At 41.5% G+C, this 17,669-nt stretch overlaps 1 long non-coding RNA gene across 1 annotated transcript; it reads left to right on the forward strand.

Moving 5' to 3' along the window:
- Positions 1-13,702: 13,702 nt before the first annotated feature.
- LOC118483762 lies at positions 13,703-14,538 on the forward strand. Its single transcript, XR_004871418.1, has 3 exons — positions 13,703-13,783; positions 13,874-14,120; positions 14,489-14,538. It is a non-coding gene; the product is annotated as an uncharacterized LOC118483762 (long non-coding RNA).
- Positions 14,539-17,669: the final 3,131 nt, after the last annotated feature.

The following is a 17,669-nucleotide window of genomic DNA, read 5'->3' on the forward strand; positions in this document are numbered from 1 at the left end:
TGGTCGTCATGAGCATGGAAGAAGATACCATGCTCACAGATATTGAAAGAACATTCCAAACTCTGCGAAGCGTTAACATAAAGCTCAATCCAGGGAAATGCTCGTTTGGAATGGAAGAAGGCAAATTCCTTGGGTTCATCGTGACTAAAGATGGATTCAAGGTAAACCCGGAGAAAGTCCAGTCGATCGAGCGCATGCCATCGCCTTCATCGATGAAGGATATGCAACGGCTAGCCGGCAGGCTAGCGGCACTCAACAGATTCTTAGCCAACCACGCAGCTAAGTCTTATCCGTTCATCAAGACCCTGCGGAGCTGTTCAAAGAAAGAACAATTCCAGTGGACCGCAGAGGCTGAACAGGCCTTCCGGGAAATGAAGGAGTGTTTGATACAACTCCCAACTTTAACCGCACCACGCAAGGATGAGCCACTCATACTATACCTATCCGCCGCGGACAACGCGGTGGGTGCGGTACTAATTGTGGAGCGAAAGGGGTTCAAACACCCATCTACTACATCAGCAAGATGCTCAACGACCCAGAAACGAGGTACTCAATAATGGAGAAATTGGTGCTAGCATTAGTGCACGTTTCAAGACGGTTGCGACGCTACTTCGTAAACCACGTCATCACAGTGCTAACCAATTACAGGATCGGCCCGATCCTCTCCAAACCCGACATCTCTGAGAGATTAGCGAAATGGGCAATCGAGCTGGGCGCGCACACGATACATTATAAGCCGCGCCCCGCGATTAAAGGCCAGATCTTAGCTGATTTCGCCGCCGAAGTACCGGTGAATCGCATCCAAGAATGCGAAGAAGCACAAACTCCTGCACCAACGCCACCCTCCTCAGAGACATGGGCACTCTTCACAGATGGTGCCTCCAACGACGAAGGGGCGGGTGCAGGTCTGCGACTCGTCAGCCCTGACGGCCAAGAACTTACATATGCAATCCGCCTCGAATTCAAAAGCACAAACAACGAGGCAGAATATGAGGCTCTGTTAGCGGGGCTACGTTTAGCAGTCAAAATCGGCGTGCAACATCTGGAAGCCCACGTCGACTCTTTATTAGTTGCAGGCCAAGTACGCGGCGACTATGCCGCAAAGGGGGATATCATGATCCTCTACCTCGAGCAAGTCCTGCAACTAAAATCCAAATTCGCTTCGTTCAATATTCGCCATATTAATCGAAGCGAAAACAAGTCCGCAGATGCACTATCAAAACTTGCATCTACCAGCTTCCAACACTTGGCAAAGGAGATACGCATCGAAATCCTGCAAAATCCTTCGGTACCCCTGCGCCAAGTCAACGTCATTCAATACGGTTCAACATCATGGATGACACCTATTATCGCATATCTACAATCAGGTGTGACTCCCGAAAGCAAGTCAGAAGCACGCAAACTACAATATAAAGTGTGCCATTATCAAATGGGAGACGGTATCTTATACCGCAAATCATACCTCGGGCCACTACTACGATGCGTCAACCCCCAGGATGCCACATACCTCATTCGAGAGATACACGAGGGCATATGTGGCATACACGCTGGACCACGCATGGTAGTGGCCAAAATCATGAATGCCGGGTATTACTGGCCCGGCATGCACCTGGACGCCGTCAAAGAGTTGCGCAAGTGCATCGACTGTCAACGTCATGCTCCAAAAACCTTGCGGCCAAAAAACAACTTAGTCCCCGTCACAACCGCATGGCCCTTTCAGAAATGGGCAATTGACGTTGTTGGACCTTTCCCTGACGCTCCAGGTGCGGTTAAATTTATCATAGTGGCGGTTGATTACTTCACCAAATGGGTAGAAGCAAAACCACTCGCCTCAACCACTGCTATGATAACAAGAAAGTTCATTTGGGAACACATCATCTGCCGTTTCGGACTACCAATGTGCATTGTCACCGATAACGGCACCAACTTCGCTGCCGACGAATTTCAAAAATGGCTAGAGGAACTACATATTGAGCACATATTCTCATCAGTCGCACACCCGCAAGGGAACGGCCAAGTCGAGATAAAAGCCTAGTCGAAGGGATCAAGGCACGATTGAGAACGGCCAGGCGTGGCTGGGTCGATGAACTCCCAAGTATCTTATGGGCTCACCGTACAAGCCCAAAAACAAGCAATGGGGAAACACCCTTCAGCCTAGTCTACGGTTCAGAAGCGGTGATCCCCGCAGAAGTAGGTCTCCCCTCTCCTAGAATGTTGGCTATTGAAAAACTAGACAACAACATGGAACGCAGGATCGATTTGGACCTCTTGGAAGAAAGGCGCGAAAACGCTGCCATCAATGAGGCCAAATATAAATCCAAACTTGAAAAGTACTACAACGCGCGCGTTCGCATTTGTACTTTCAACCCAGGAGACTACGTCCTACGCGACAATGAGGCATCTAATACCGAGCGCCCAGGCAAACTCGCCCCCAAGTGGGAAGGACCCTACCTCATCAAAGAGGTCTTAGGGAAAGGCGCGTACAGATTGCAAACACTAGAAGGCGAACCTATCGCACGCACATGGAATGCACAACAGCTTCGACGCTGTTATATGTAAGCCATGTTCTTACATTTCTCTATGTAACCTATCGGGCCGCAGGCCATTTGCAAATAAATAAATAAGCAATTTTATACATTATTGTTTGTTATTACTATTACAAATGCGTGTTCCACTTTGCGGTATCCCAAAAACAGATTGGCAAAATCTTCATTCGAGATACCCATACAAAGTGGTAACCACACACAAATATTGTAATAGGCCAGCAAAAGGCAAAAAGACTTGCATGTTCATCCGGCCGGATAAACAAGTTTTGTCAAACACTTGACACAATTCCTGAGCCCAAAAAAGGCAAACAATGGAATTGACGCGGACTCATACGACAAAGGTATGGAGTACACTTGACCCCATTCATAAATGGGTAGAGTTCCGGTAATATAAGCTTTTACAAAGCTTAAGCAATTCTAAAACCCTCACACGGTAAATAACAGAATTGATGCATACCCATACAACAAAAGTATGGAGTATACTTGACCCCGTTCATAAATGGGTAAAGTTATGCATACATACGTTCAGACATGCAAGAATTAAAAACACTTGTACAAACTGAACAAAGAAACTTTATATTCAAAAAATTCAAGTATCCACATGATGCTTAGTGAATTTACATAAAGTTCCTATTCTATACAAGAGGAATACAAAAAGGAGGCACACTCGCCAACCTAAACCCTATTTTGTACCGCTAGTCCCCGCATCTCCTCCGGCACCACCAGCGGGTTCTTCCTCTTCCACATCCGGATAAAGCATCCGCAAGCGGTCAACATAGTCCGCAACCTCCAAACAATCGTCCAGCTCCCCTACACAGGCAAGGGGCGTATCATAAAAGGAGGCTACGGCCGCTTTCAGACGACCTTCGGTATCCACATCACGGAACCCGGATGCCTGATCCGTATAACCACCAGCGGATAAAACATTGATATGCCCAATGCAGCGGTTATAACCAGCCTTGAAGCCAGCATCGCGCGCACGTTCCTTAACCAGGTCCAAACCAGATGCGGTCTCAGGGGCATTCATTATAGCCTCAACAATCTGCAATAAAGGGATCATAAGTCTTGGATACTAACCCAAGCAAATGCAAAGACAACGGATACTTACACGCGCGATGCCGTGAGTCCGCAACCACTCACGGTCAGCTTCCAGCTGGTTAAAAGAGAACACCAAGGCATCCTTGGCCTCAGCAGCGGCGTCAGCCCGTTTCTCCGCAACAGACACGCGGGCAGTAAGGTCTGCAACCGCGACCTCCCGGGCCTGAACATCAGCCTGTCAAAAAATAGTAAACAGTTTACACGATAAACATTTACGAAACACGAAAGGAAATATACAACAAAGGTAAAAGAACATACCTGCAGGCTGGCAACAACTTTGTCCAAACGAATGCGCTCCGCATTCGCCTCTTCAAGAGCCTTAGAAGCACGACTCTCCTTCTCTGCGGCCTCTTCAAGGGCCTTTGAGGCACGAGCCCCGGCTTCTTTGGCCTCTCCAAGCGCCTTCAGGGCGTCGGCCTTCGCCTGCAGTGCTTTAACAGATATGGCCTCAGCCGCAGCTTTCTCCTGGCTCAAGGTAGCGTTCGCTGCCTTAGCATTTGTCAGCTCCTGCCGAGCATGAAACAGAATGTCATTCTGCTTAGCCCACGATGCATTCCACTTCTTGCGCTCATTGGAAATTTTTTCATTCCAACTCTTGCGCTCATCAGCAAGAAGTTTAGCAAGGGTACGCACCTGTTTCAGCTGGGCAGCGGCAGCCCATTCAGAAGTCTGTTTCTGCTGCTCAAAAGCAGCCTTGTCCTTCTCGAGCTGCTCCGCACCCGCACGAGCAGCCTCAACCAACTTCCCCGCCTCGGCCCGCATACGAGCAGTTTCTTCCTCGCGGCGGCCCAGCACCTTATAATCTTCCAAAATGGCATTTGCCACAATGGAAGTCCCTACCAGCATTGATGAGAGCTGGTTTATGCGCAGCTCACGGGGCGCAGCGCGGGCTCGCTCAACCTCAAAAGGGGTGCCTAGACCACCCAGAATCTCCTTGCATGCCGACGGGTCATTAGAAATATCATCCCCCTGCATAACAGTCCAGGGGTCGGTGATACACAGTACTACGACCCTGGGTATAGGTGCGGTAGTAGTACTCCAACTCAGACTCCCCAGGCTGAATTGGAGGCCCATCGTACCCCGCACCACCGGCAGACGAGCTGGTACCCTTATCAACAGGAGACTTCTGCGGCTCAGCATCTTGCTGCCGCACCTCTGCATCAGACTTCTGCTTACCGGCATCTGAAAACCTCAAGTTCAATCCATCACCCTCATCAGGAGAGATCAGATTGTCCGAGGAATCCACAGTGTCAAAAATCCGGTCAGCAGTCGTCTCCACCGTCTTCTCCAAGGGGGGATCGCGAACTGGCCCAACAAAAGGGGCCGTAGGCTCCTTGGGCGCAACCGTCTCCTTCGATACACCCGCATCCGCAGCAGCGGTATGCGGAGTAGACGCAGGGAAGTCGAAGAAAGAATACCCCGCATCTCGGGATTCTGCAATACAAAGAGCATTTAATGAGTTTCCCACCCGTTGTACATACAAAACAAGGAAAAGGGATATACTTACCAGCAGCAACGGCAGGTTTCTTCTGCACCGGAGCAACTCTCCTGGTCTGCAGTCTCCGCCTTTTCGGTTCACCACCACCAGCAGCTTTCTGCTCTGGTCCCCTTTTCTCCCCAACAACGGGGGGAACCACAGCAGTTCCACCCGCAGCCGCACCACTACCTATAACACCCAAACCCTCAAGGGTGTCAGATACTACGACGTAATCGGTATATCCCCGAGAACAAGATTGATAGGTACCTGCGGCTTCAAAAACTGAAGAAGGGGCAGCTGAGCCTTCAACACTCCCCTTGCCGCGACCCCGCACGGTTTTCTTCACCGTTTTCTTCTCCACAGTCTTTTTGGGGACGCGTTTCTCAAACTTCCCCAAATCCGCAAGGACACCTGGATTCACACAATCAACAGAACCAGTCAAAAAGATAAACTGAAAAAACTAATGCCACGTAAGACGTACCTCTTGCGTCTCCCGGAACCGGGGCATCCAGCACCGCTTTCGACGGCACGCGGAAGTTATTCAGAATTTCAAGGTTGAAACCTTTCTTCAGCTCAACCGCAATCAGTTCAACCTGGCCCTTGAAATCGGGCTCAAACATCCTCCACAAGCCAACCGCATCCGCTGATACATGCATGCAGGTTATTACAAAGGCTTAGGAAATAAGGAAAATAACAAAGGGTAACGAGCTTACCACCACCCTGTTCCCGCAACACGGGCCTTTCCTTCCTATCCGGTCTGGAGAGCATCATCCGCAATATCCACAGTTGATCATTATCCAACTTCTTGAGTTCAATAGGCCGCAGCCTAGAGAACCAGTCCACGGTCTTTGCGGAAGCAATAGGAATATCTTCATCAGAAACTCCAACGTTGACATTCCTGAAAGATATGCTAGCATAGACCGCACAGGCTTTCACGTAGAAGAACCTCTTCTTCCAGCCTGTCACACCCTTAGGGGGTGTCATCAACTTCAGACTCCCATGCCTTTGAGTAAACGAGAAAAAACCGGTGTTCACCGTCAACTGGTAGAACCGCCGGAAATTCTCCACTGTAATGGGCAGGCCATGGGCACGGAATGTGTACTCAAAATTCCGAATTCGGAACATTCCGAAAGGACTAAGTTGGGAGATATGGAGGTGATAATACTCCAATACCTCCGCCACAAACACCGTCACCGGCAACCTAAGGTTGCCGTCGTTGAAGAAATCCGCCCACAAGGTTATATAACCGGCCGGAGCATCGGCACCGGTGTCCCCCACTTGTGGGTAAGTAGCATTCCAGTCTTTGGCCATCTGCACAGTGGCCATCAGGGTTTTAAAACCACCCTTGGACCATTTCAACACCGGTAACCCACCACCGGGAACGTCAACGTCATCATCTTCGTCTTCATCAGCCGATACTACCGGCTGTTCAGGGTTTTCACCCTCCACATTGTGTGGACTAGATGGTTCAGCCATCAAGAATATCAAAGAAACAGAAGATGGTGAACAGAAAAACCAAAACTCTCACTGGAACTTCAAGGAATTTCGTCGGAGAAGACAAAGAACAAGTTTCTCTCACCGGCAAATTTTTGAAAATTTCAATCAAGTGAGCGGAAACCACGAACGGTTTCCCCTTATATACCCATCGCAATTAATGCGGAGGGAGAAAATGATCACGTTCAAAAAGGGCGAATCGTATGACACCACGTGTCGAGCGCCGTTTCCGCTGACGGTTATCACGCGCGCGTGGCCACCCACGCGCCTGACACAAGAGACGTTTACACTCTTCGCTACAGTGCATTTAATGCCTCGGGCAGTGCAAACGTCCTTTCATTTCAGCACATGCCAGGAAGATCTCACCAACTTCCACCAACTCACACGTGCGTCCAGCCACGTATGCAACAAAAAGCGACTACATTATCCAATTATAAGTGGCATGCGGTTTCTCTGGTATACCGCACCATAACCCATACCGCATGTCGTTTTTTAACATACCCCTAAAAATAGGTAAAAATATATATCTCTACACTATAAGGGGGTATAATACCTATCCGCACTACCCACGAGCACACGTGGAATATGCGGACATGCCACACACGAGCCCGTTCAGGTGTGTCAGATGCTCAGAACCAGCGCTGGCCGTTGGACTGAACCGCATCTCAGACACAGGGGAACCGCATTGCCTTCATTCTCTTCAAGCTTCAAATCCCTCCTGTCCGGTTCACAACCGCAGAGGGTACATGAACACCTTCTTTAACAAAAGGAAGGAAGGGAATGCACGCGAACGCACATCAGCAACCCTGTCTCCTGAACCTTCAAGAGCTACATCCGAGCCACACCCGCTTTGAGCAAATGTGGTAATGCAAAACCACAGACACTCACGAGGAGCTACGGACATAACCATAGCTTCCGCAGAGTGGTTGATACGGAAGAGCCAAGCTCACTCCACATCACCGAACAATGCTAATGCAAAGCAAACTCGGTATTGGAGCGGGAAGGTAAGTGGCTCCAAAACGAACGCAGAACAGCGCTCTAAATAAACCCTCGTCGAACAACAAGCGTCCGAACAGCGGTAACAAGTCTGCTTATGACTTTGTTAGCCCGACTATGGGCCGCATAGAATAAACAATGGTGGGCATACCCTTGCCTATGACCATGTTTATTTACCCATAGTACGAGTATACATTGTTCGACCAAACATGGCCAACAATGACGCAACGAGGTAACCGCAAAGAACGTGCGGTTACTAGAGAGCTATGACGATAAACACGAAAACCCAACAAACAAGGGATCGTCGTCTCATAACTCAATGCTAAACATAGAGCTTGAGCAAAGCACTTGCAAGCATCAACAACTTTTGATCCCAGTCTCAAAGATTGGTCCAAAAGTTTCTTTTCTTCTTCATGCACCAATTCAACAATTGGTACGAAGAAAAGCCCACCTTTAAAGGATGGGAAACCTCCACATACATTCGAACCACCATCTCAGAGGTTGGTTCGAAGTTTGTGCAGCATTACTAACAAGGTCTCCAAGAGACTTTCGGCACAACAACAGGTGGCAGGCCACCTGGTGACATAAATCGGCTGAGAATCTCGCATCAGACGAGATTCCTTCACCGATACGGAAGAGGCGTCAGATGACCCTTCCAGACCTCCAGCTTGATTTACATACAGAAAAGACCACACATGGTCTAGGATCTTCTCCAGACTCCAAACTACCTTCCAAACACCATAGTCCAGTACTCCTCCCACATACACCTTGTATGTGGCAGCAACACTAGACTGGGGGGACTTGAAGGGGTATGGTCCCAGATCTCGCGTCAGCATCGACCGCGAGTGACCATTACCCTTATCAAAACCCCCACTAGCTAACAACCTACTTGTGCCCATGCGGGAACGCGTCGACATAAGGGTTGAATCCAATCTATCTAGTAACAAAGGAGGACTTACATGGAACATGAGAACGGTAGAGTGATGCAACATAGCATCACATCTGGTGTATGAAAACGGAAGTATTCACAGCGATGCGGCATCGCACCGCGTCCAGTGAACACTTCTATCAATACAGGAAAGCCTTACCTTAGGCATAGAAGAAGATGAACGTAGCGGTACGGCTGACACCGCACCATACGGACATTTTCGTCACGACAAGGGATGCAGGCAAGACGACGATGCGGCTAGCACCGCATCTCGCGTATTCCTTGATCACAAGTAGGAGACGCGGTAACTTCAGATGTTACCGCACGTAGCGATGCGGCTTGCACCGCATCCTATGCACTCAAGCAAGTGGTACTGACACCACAGTGCAAGTGGCACCAATGGCAGTTACCTGTCAGAGCTACGTAAGCAATGGACTGACGTGGCGTAACCTCCATAACCGACGAGCCTGACACACCTGAAAAGGGGCAGCACGTCGTCAGTCCATCCATCATCATCCTCCTTCACTCCTCGGCTATAAATACCAACCCCAAACCAGGTTTGATGTATCTTCTCACAACTCTCTCACTACTACTACTATCTTACTTTGCTTCCCAAGCAAACTACTGATTCTCACGCCGGAGAGTGGTAACAAGGAGCACCCCCCACCCCATCCTCCTTGTTACGAGTCACGGCTTGTTTCCTTGTGCAGGAGATCAACCACCGGTGATCCAGCCAGCGATCCTCGAGAGGAAGGGATTAACCCTTCTTGACGAGACCAGTGTGTTAACCCTGCCCGGTTAACCATTGTTTCATCAATAGTGCATGGGCTAATCCATACGATGTTTGCAACTAGCCCACGGCGCATTGCCCGCGGGTCATATTACTAGTTTTTTTATTGTAATGAAAATAGAAAATGTTGATATACGCGAACATTGAATGGCCATATTTTATACCCAACTAAACTTACTTTACATTGTAGACCAATACAAAAGAGAAGAAAAGAAGGATGAGTTTGTGACATTACTTTATCTCACCCTTACATTTAGGCTGGAGGGTGTGGTTTGAACCATTAGGGGTTTTATCAGACCACGTAGGATTCACGTTAGTTATGGAGCTCCCCTTTAATTTGCAAGGTATGGATGGAGCCCCCCTATTAAACAAAATTTAAAATAAAAAATTTGATTGGATTAAACTAATGGGCCCTACCTGAATTGTTCAACCTTGGTGTTACCATCTTCGCGAGCCAACTATAACGCCCCGTGTGGGACGGGGGCGCCATAAGGGCGCTATGACAGCTGATGTGGCTTGATAGCACCACCACACCCTCTGGCCTTATGTCTATTCATCCCTTAATTAAAAAGTTGTACTCCATCACTTGTACAATCATCAAAGCTACCTTGCATAATATTTTTAACAGACCCCTTCACAAATATCTAAATCGAAATTTTATTTTAATTTTATCATCTCATCTCTCGAGCTATGTTTTGTTTTGTTTTATTATCATGTGGTTTGATATAAATAACTAAGATAATGTTTTATCCTTTATGTCTTCAAAGAAAAAGTCAAACCATACATATGAATATTGTCAGAACACGTGTCGTAGAAAGAGGTGTTTTGTTTTTGTTTGCATATATATGTTATTTTGGATTAGACGGTCCGTAGTCATGCAACTGTGTGCATTTTTTTTTATGCCAACCACGCACAAATCATGTCCCTTTTTGGCCTCCGTGTGCGTTTTTTTGCAAAAAAATGTCTGGAGGGTGCTATATTCCACGTTCGGCTTCAAATCTTTTGCCCAATCACCAGTTTCCGAGCTTTTATTTGTCCAATAACATTTTTTTATGTTTTTTATTTTATTTAATTCTATTACACCACAATGCCCACATCCGTACTACACCCATTTTAGAAAAACGCCACATTGCTGATTTAGCTGGCACATGACACACAACACCTAAGGGTGAGACATTATTCACTCCAACAACTATGTGACGATTTACTCATAATACAATATGAATATTGTCAGAAGACTTGTCGTCCAAAGAGGTGTTTTGTTTGCATTTACATGTTATTTTTTATTATGACGATTTACTCATAATACAAAAATCTACTATAAATCCTTTTGTGAAAATCTTATTGTAGTGTTCGTTTCATAGAATGAAATAAAATTTTAAGGGAACTGAAATGTTATTTTCACTTCTTATTTTCTTGGTTTCAATAAGAAAATGAATTTGAATTGAACAACATAAGAAAGGGAGTCTACATTCTATTTATCCAAATTTTATTTCATGTTACAAAACAAACACACCTAAATTATAAAACAAATTTCAATTTCATATTCCGATTCCATTACAATCCATGAAACGAACAGTACCCACAGGTCCTTTTCTCTTTTTTCGATGCTACACTGTCAATTATAGTTTCATTCAGAAGTTTCATTCAGAAGGTTATCGCCAAGAAAATCCATGGGTGATTGCATTCCCGGCTATGGCATGTAGCTTACGAATGTAATTTTCGATCTCTGTTAACATCTTAGTGCTTTCAGTGCAGTTGTAACCCGATGCCAACTCGATATGACGACTACAGTATTGGCTGCATTTTGCATCCAAAATGGCTTAAGGAATGTAAGATCCCAACTGCAACATGCTTAATTGTCACAACTAAATAAATAAGAAAAAGTTACATGTATATATCAGTTTAACTCAACTATACAATTAAAAAAAGTTACGTGTATAAATCAGTTTAACTCTCCCTTTTGTTTACATGTTTAGGGTAAAAACTTGACAGCATGAGATCAATTTTGATCCGAAATACAAAATAGTCAACTGAGAGGAAGTTATCTTGTGGCAACTAAAGCACATACAAGAGATAACACAGCAATCAGATCCATTAATATATTATATATTATATGTTATACAATGTTGTTAATGAAAAACATAAATAATAATTTTACTTTTATAATAATATATAATTTATTATTTTTTTTATTTAATATGCTCTAATAGTTTATTATTATATTTAATTTTAATAACATATTCTTTTAAAACCATATACTAGGTTATAACCCCGTGTATTACACGGGTTGAATAAATGAATTTTATATATTAAATAATAAAACAATATATCTTTAAAAACCTCGTTTATTACACGGGTGGAATATATGTAATTTTATATATTAAATAATAAAAAGTTATATCTACAGGAACCATATTGTACGGGTTGAATAAATGTAATTTTATATACCAAATAATAAAATGGTTATATCTTTAAAACCACATGTATTACACGGATTGGATAAATGTAATATTGTTTACCAAATAATTACAAAAGTTATATCTTTAAAAACCCATGTGTATTACACGACTTGAATAAATATGATTTTATATACCAAATAATAAGAAAATTATATTTAAAAAAAGTAATGGATATACTCGGTACGCGATAGATATGGTGACTGCGAAGATGATTATTGAAAAGAAGATACAGTGGTCAAACATGTTATTCAAGAAGCAAATACGCAGCTATTTGAGTGATAAAATATATATATTATATTAAAAAAACCTCTAATAAATGTAATTTAAAGAAATTAAGACTTTACTATTATTAGTAAAAACAATAATTTTATATTTATAATTTTGTTTGGTATTATTTTATTAAAAAGTGAATATTATACATATAATTATATCCTCCACTACAAGAAAAATGGATTTTAGCGACTACACCTTTAGCGACGAAATTTTTCGTCGCAACAGGCCACCTACTGCGACTAAATTTAGTCCCTACAAGTGTTTCAAAAACCTTTGTTTTTCATATCCTATCCCGACTAAATTTAGTTACTATAGGTTTTTAACGGGATGGAGGGAACTATGGCGCTCCTGGAAAACATGTAAAAATTTTATGAAAACTCAATAGCGACTAAATGTCGTTTGGATAGAGAAAAAAAATTATTTTCCTTTTTTCTAATCCTATATGGTAAGAAAAATAAAAATGAAAATCAGACTTTTTTTTTGTTTCTAGCTATGGCAACAAACAGTTGTCCCAACATGTTTTATTAATTATTTATATTTTTTTAACAACATCTATTGCAACTAAAAGTAGCCTTAATAGGGTTTTCCATTCTTTGTTTTATTCTACCAAACAACAAAACCCCTGGAGTTTTCTTTGTTCCTTCCATTGAGCCTCAAAACCCTACGGGGAATGTAGATGTCCGGCGACCGGCGAACTCCACGGACCGTCTTTCTTCTCCACCCCCTCTACCGGTGAACCCATCTTTCATCTCCACCCCGTCGATCGGCAAACCCCTCTTTCTTCTCCACTCTGTTAACCAGTGAACATGCCCTCTAACTAGAGCGACCTCTGGTGTCCAACTCATCGACTTGGTAAGTTTTTGTAGGTCTTCTTTTCGTTCGTGTGTGTGGAGGAATTTGGTTACTAAGCTTAATTTATTCAGGTTTCTAGCTCACGTCAGGAAGTTGGTGGAGAAATTGGTTGAGGAACAAGGTCAATAGGTTTAAAATCGGTTACTGGGGTCACGAAATTGGTAAGTACCAAATTATCTTTTAACTATTGAGATGATTTGTTTTGCATGAGGTTGGATTGATGTGTTAATTTGTTTTTAAAATGTTTTAGCAAGATTTTACCATGTTAACTCGTTAGAGAAAGAAACATAGCTCTAATCAACCTATTCGAAACTAAAGGGTCAGGATTTCCGTTTCTGTATCCAATATATCTCATATGGTGGTGTTGGAACGGTATACGTGTTTGTCAAGAAATTAAGGCTAAAAGGGAGTTACAGCTAAGGTTTATCCTGAACTATAATAAGATAATTAAAATTATTAATAGAAGTTTGAGTGAATTAAAGATAATAACGCGCACCTGAACTTCCACAACATCTGAATACTGCATTATATTAAGTATTAGCTTCCACAACATCTGAATACTGCATTATATTAAGTATTAGCTGAGCATTATCAGTCAGACACAAAACCTGCAATAATAAAAATGATTATTTATCTGTTCATGTGATTGACTTTATTTGTGTTGATTAATCTGATAACAGAAAGAAAGAAAAGAACTAAAGAGAACAGAATGAACATAAGAAAGAAAAAAAGTAATTCAAGATTCCATTAACATTGCACAAAAAAAGACACGGTTGGGACTAGAACTTGGGATCCTCTGTAGGTGGGGATGGGGGAATGATCCTCCCCATGGTCATCATCATAGGATCCCTACGGGTTGTCAGTCGTGTAAGTTAATTACTTGTTCTAATCAAATATTTGTTTTCATCTTGGATATCTTTTGAATTTGCTAACTTTTCAGTTCGTGTATCAATGTAGCTAAATGCAAGAAAACCCGTTCGGTTGGAAGAAGCCTCAATCTATATGAAGCATTTAAAAAAATGGTAATAAGCCACTCCCCCTTGAATATAGTACAACAGAACGCCAATTTAGGGCCGTGGGAGACAATTATCAGATGTATGTGAGGAAGATATCCCAAGAGGTCGATTCAGAGGTTCCTTACCATTATTCTAGTTGGAAGAATGTTGATGCTAAGTATAAAAAGGCCATACTTGCCACAATTGCTGTAAGTAGGTGTGTTTAATCGGGTTTTCGAGTTCTTGGATGGGAAAAACTAACCCGATATATTACCTACTGATATATTATGAAAAATTAGTGAACTTTGAGTAAATTACCTACTGATATATTATGAAAAATTAGTGAACTTCGAGTGAATTACCCCAATCCAACCTAAAAACCATTTAAATTATTTTGGGTTCGGGTTCTTCGGGGAATCCTTTATATCGGGTTTGGGCCGGGTTTCGGGTAAAAAGGACAACCCTAGCTGTAAGTATACAAATTAATATTTTTATTTCAATTCAGTAAAATTTAGTTTGGTTTTTTTTTTTTTTTTTTTGATTTCTTCATTTGGCAGCACTATTTTGATATAAAAAGTTTCCAAAATACGGAGCACTGGGATGCAATCAAGGAATCGATACGAGTAGAATGTGCAAGCCGTTTCAAGGACAGAAAGTTAGGAATGAAAAGACATTTTGATAGGCATGGAGGTTATAAAGATGTTGAAGAGGCAAAGAGACACCCCCCCCCCCGAGTCAATGGATCTAGAAGCGTGGTGTAAGCTCATTGATGGGTTGTTGACAACTCCCGAGTATATGAATCGTTCTGAAAAAAAATAAGGCAAACATAGCAAAACAACTTTATGGAAGTTATCACGGGAGTCAATCTCTTGCCAATAGGCGACACAAAGAGGTAACCACTAGTACAAAATTACTTTTTTGAATTAGTAGTCATATGTTGGGTCACACAATTATAATTCGAAAATATATGTTGTAGGATACTGGCATTTTGTAATGTAGAGAATCAAACTAAAACTGAGAAATTTTGTGCAAAGTGCATACCTTCATGTCTCTTAAAAGTACCTGTTGCCAAAAACCGCACAAAATTAGCACTACTACATCCTCGTGCATGTGATTATAATAAACTCATAATTGTAGAAAGATGTATAAAATATACAATATAGTGATATACATGGCTGAAAAGATTCAGACTTAAAATATACATGGCTGAAAAGATTAAGACTTAAAATAGTATTTACAAATGCCCACAAAAAAAAACTTACAGTTAGAAAACATAGCTAACCATGCTTTTGTGACCTGCAGTTTATATATTGGAATAGAAATGGGTTAATAACAGAGCTAACCATGCTTTTGTTTACAGGTTAAAGAAACCGGGCGAGCCCGCTATGTTGAAGGTTGGAAAGAAATGCATTGTAAGAAAGGCAAATGGATTAACGACAATGCAAAACATGCTTGGGGTAAGTTATATCATTTTTTGACCCGTTTAAACTTGTAAATTGTAATTTAAGGATACAAAATGGGTTCGGGTCATAATTTGGAAGATGCACTCCACCATCCTATATATAAGTTGTAGTTGTGTTTTAAACGCGCTAACTCGTGAAGATTATGATCTGGAAACTCTACTTCTCAAATTGTGAATACGTGAGTCGTATCCGCGTTTATTATGGGATATAACTTGTGAATAAGGCTGGATATTATTGCTATTATTATACAGACTGGTTATCCATTTTATAGTGGTTATGCTGCCGGATTTTCGTAAAGCATTTAATGTATGTATATCTTATTGTTTAATGCAGGAAAACATTGAAGAAGAGTATAATAGATCATTGTCGTGCTCGGGTGGGGATGAAATGGCGGTTGATCAAGTTGGGTGTCTTAAAAAGGCTTTAGGGACTCGTCATTCTCACTTACGGGGCGTTGGACGAGTTTTGAAAAGTGTAACACCCGAGCTATTCCCTAATGTAAATAGGGATGTAGAGGATGAGTGTTGGCGAAGACAAGAAGAAGCTAATGTGAAGTTGCGAAAAGATAATGAGGCTTTGAAAGCACAAATGAACCATATATTGAAGTTGGTACTTCCCGGCTCATCATTTCCACTTGAAGAAGAAGATGATCAAGAAGAGGAACAAGAAGATGAACAAGAAGATGCTGACTTTGTGTAAGTTAGTTTCGTTTTACTTAGAAGAATGTATTTAAATGATATATTGCAACTTTTAAGTATTTAGATGTTATGTCTATTATATTAGATTTGACCTTAGTTTGATTTTAAAATTTGTCATTTGAACGAATTGATGTTCATAGCTTTTAACTTAGGAAACCTGGAAAATTAGAAAAAAAATCAAAAAATTTTCATCTATAGCGACGAAATGTGGTTGTTATTGGTGACATATTAAAAATCCACCTGCAACCTATATCGACTAAATTTAGTCTCTATAGGAGAAAAATCTTATATTTTTAAAAACCCTATCGCGACTAAATTTAGTGTCCATAGAAGAAAAACTTTATAATTATAAAAAACCTATAGCGACCAAATTTAGTCTTTAAAGATGAAATTGCATGAAACTGTAAAAACCCTATAGAGACTAAAAATCGTCGCAATAAGTCAATCTATAGCGACGCTTGTGTAGCGACGAAAATAACAGCCTGTTACGACGGATCAATAACAACGACCTTGTTGCGACTAATTTTGGTCGCAATAGGTTACGGGCACGGAATTTCGTCGCGAAAAGTATTTTTTTGGGTCGTCGCTATAGGTCCGATTTCTTGTAGTGCTGTCTTAAGTTATTGATGACATTCAAAATGTTTTTCGATTTGATGTCTAGCATTATATATACTATGGTAAAAGTTTATTAGAGATTACATCATCGAAAAGAATAAGAGTAAATTTGTATATTACAAATAAAAAGTAGGTATCTGTCGTATAATATAGAAAATCAAATAAAGAATATTATAATTGAGAAGTATACATTAAATTTAAACTAAATAATTATTATCTGTAGTTAAGTAGTAGAGATTAAACAAAATAATATTTAGTAGGAGAGTTGTCTATAATTAATTAGAAAATATTAAACTAAATAATAATTATCCATAAGATATTAAACTAAATAATATTTAGTAGAATGATTATCTATTATTAATTAGAAGAGATTAAACTAAAATAACAATTATCCATAAGACATGGCCTGATATGATGACAAGTGTCCCAAAAATGGTTTCTTTTATTATATAGTACTAGCGGTAAGACCCGTGTGCAAACACGGGTCGTTTCTTAGAAAACCATGCATAACACATATTAATAGAACATATAGATACGTGTATAGATATTGTACCAAAACGTGTTATCTATTATAGCTAAAAGACAACTATAAACATAGATTATCGGTTAATATATCAGTTACATACAATTATTTCCATTCTCTTATCCAAAAAAGCGCATATCCACCCATTGATAATTTAATTATTTACCCAAAAAGACAATATAAACTGTTTATAGACATAGGTTGATGTGTGTGTAGTGTAATATATTTTAGGTGTATATTTTAAGCACTTTTACACTTTTTTAGCCAAGTTTAAAATTTATAAAACACGATATTTACTAACACTAAACACACATATGGGCAAGTGCACCCATCGTGGACGTAGTATAGTGTTAGTAAGATACCGAGGTCGTCCAAGGACACAAGAGCTTTTAGTACCGGTTTATGCTCAACGTCTAATCAAATCAAAAAGTTAGAAAAAGATTTTAAACTAGAAAAATA

The sequence above is a fragment of the Helianthus annuus genome, chromosome 11 (assembly GCF_002127325.2).
Source record: "Helianthus annuus cultivar XRQ/B chromosome 11, HanXRQr2.0-SUNRISE, whole genome shotgun sequence".
NCBI lineage: Eukaryota > Viridiplantae > Streptophyta > Magnoliopsida > Asterales > Asteraceae > Helianthus > Helianthus annuus.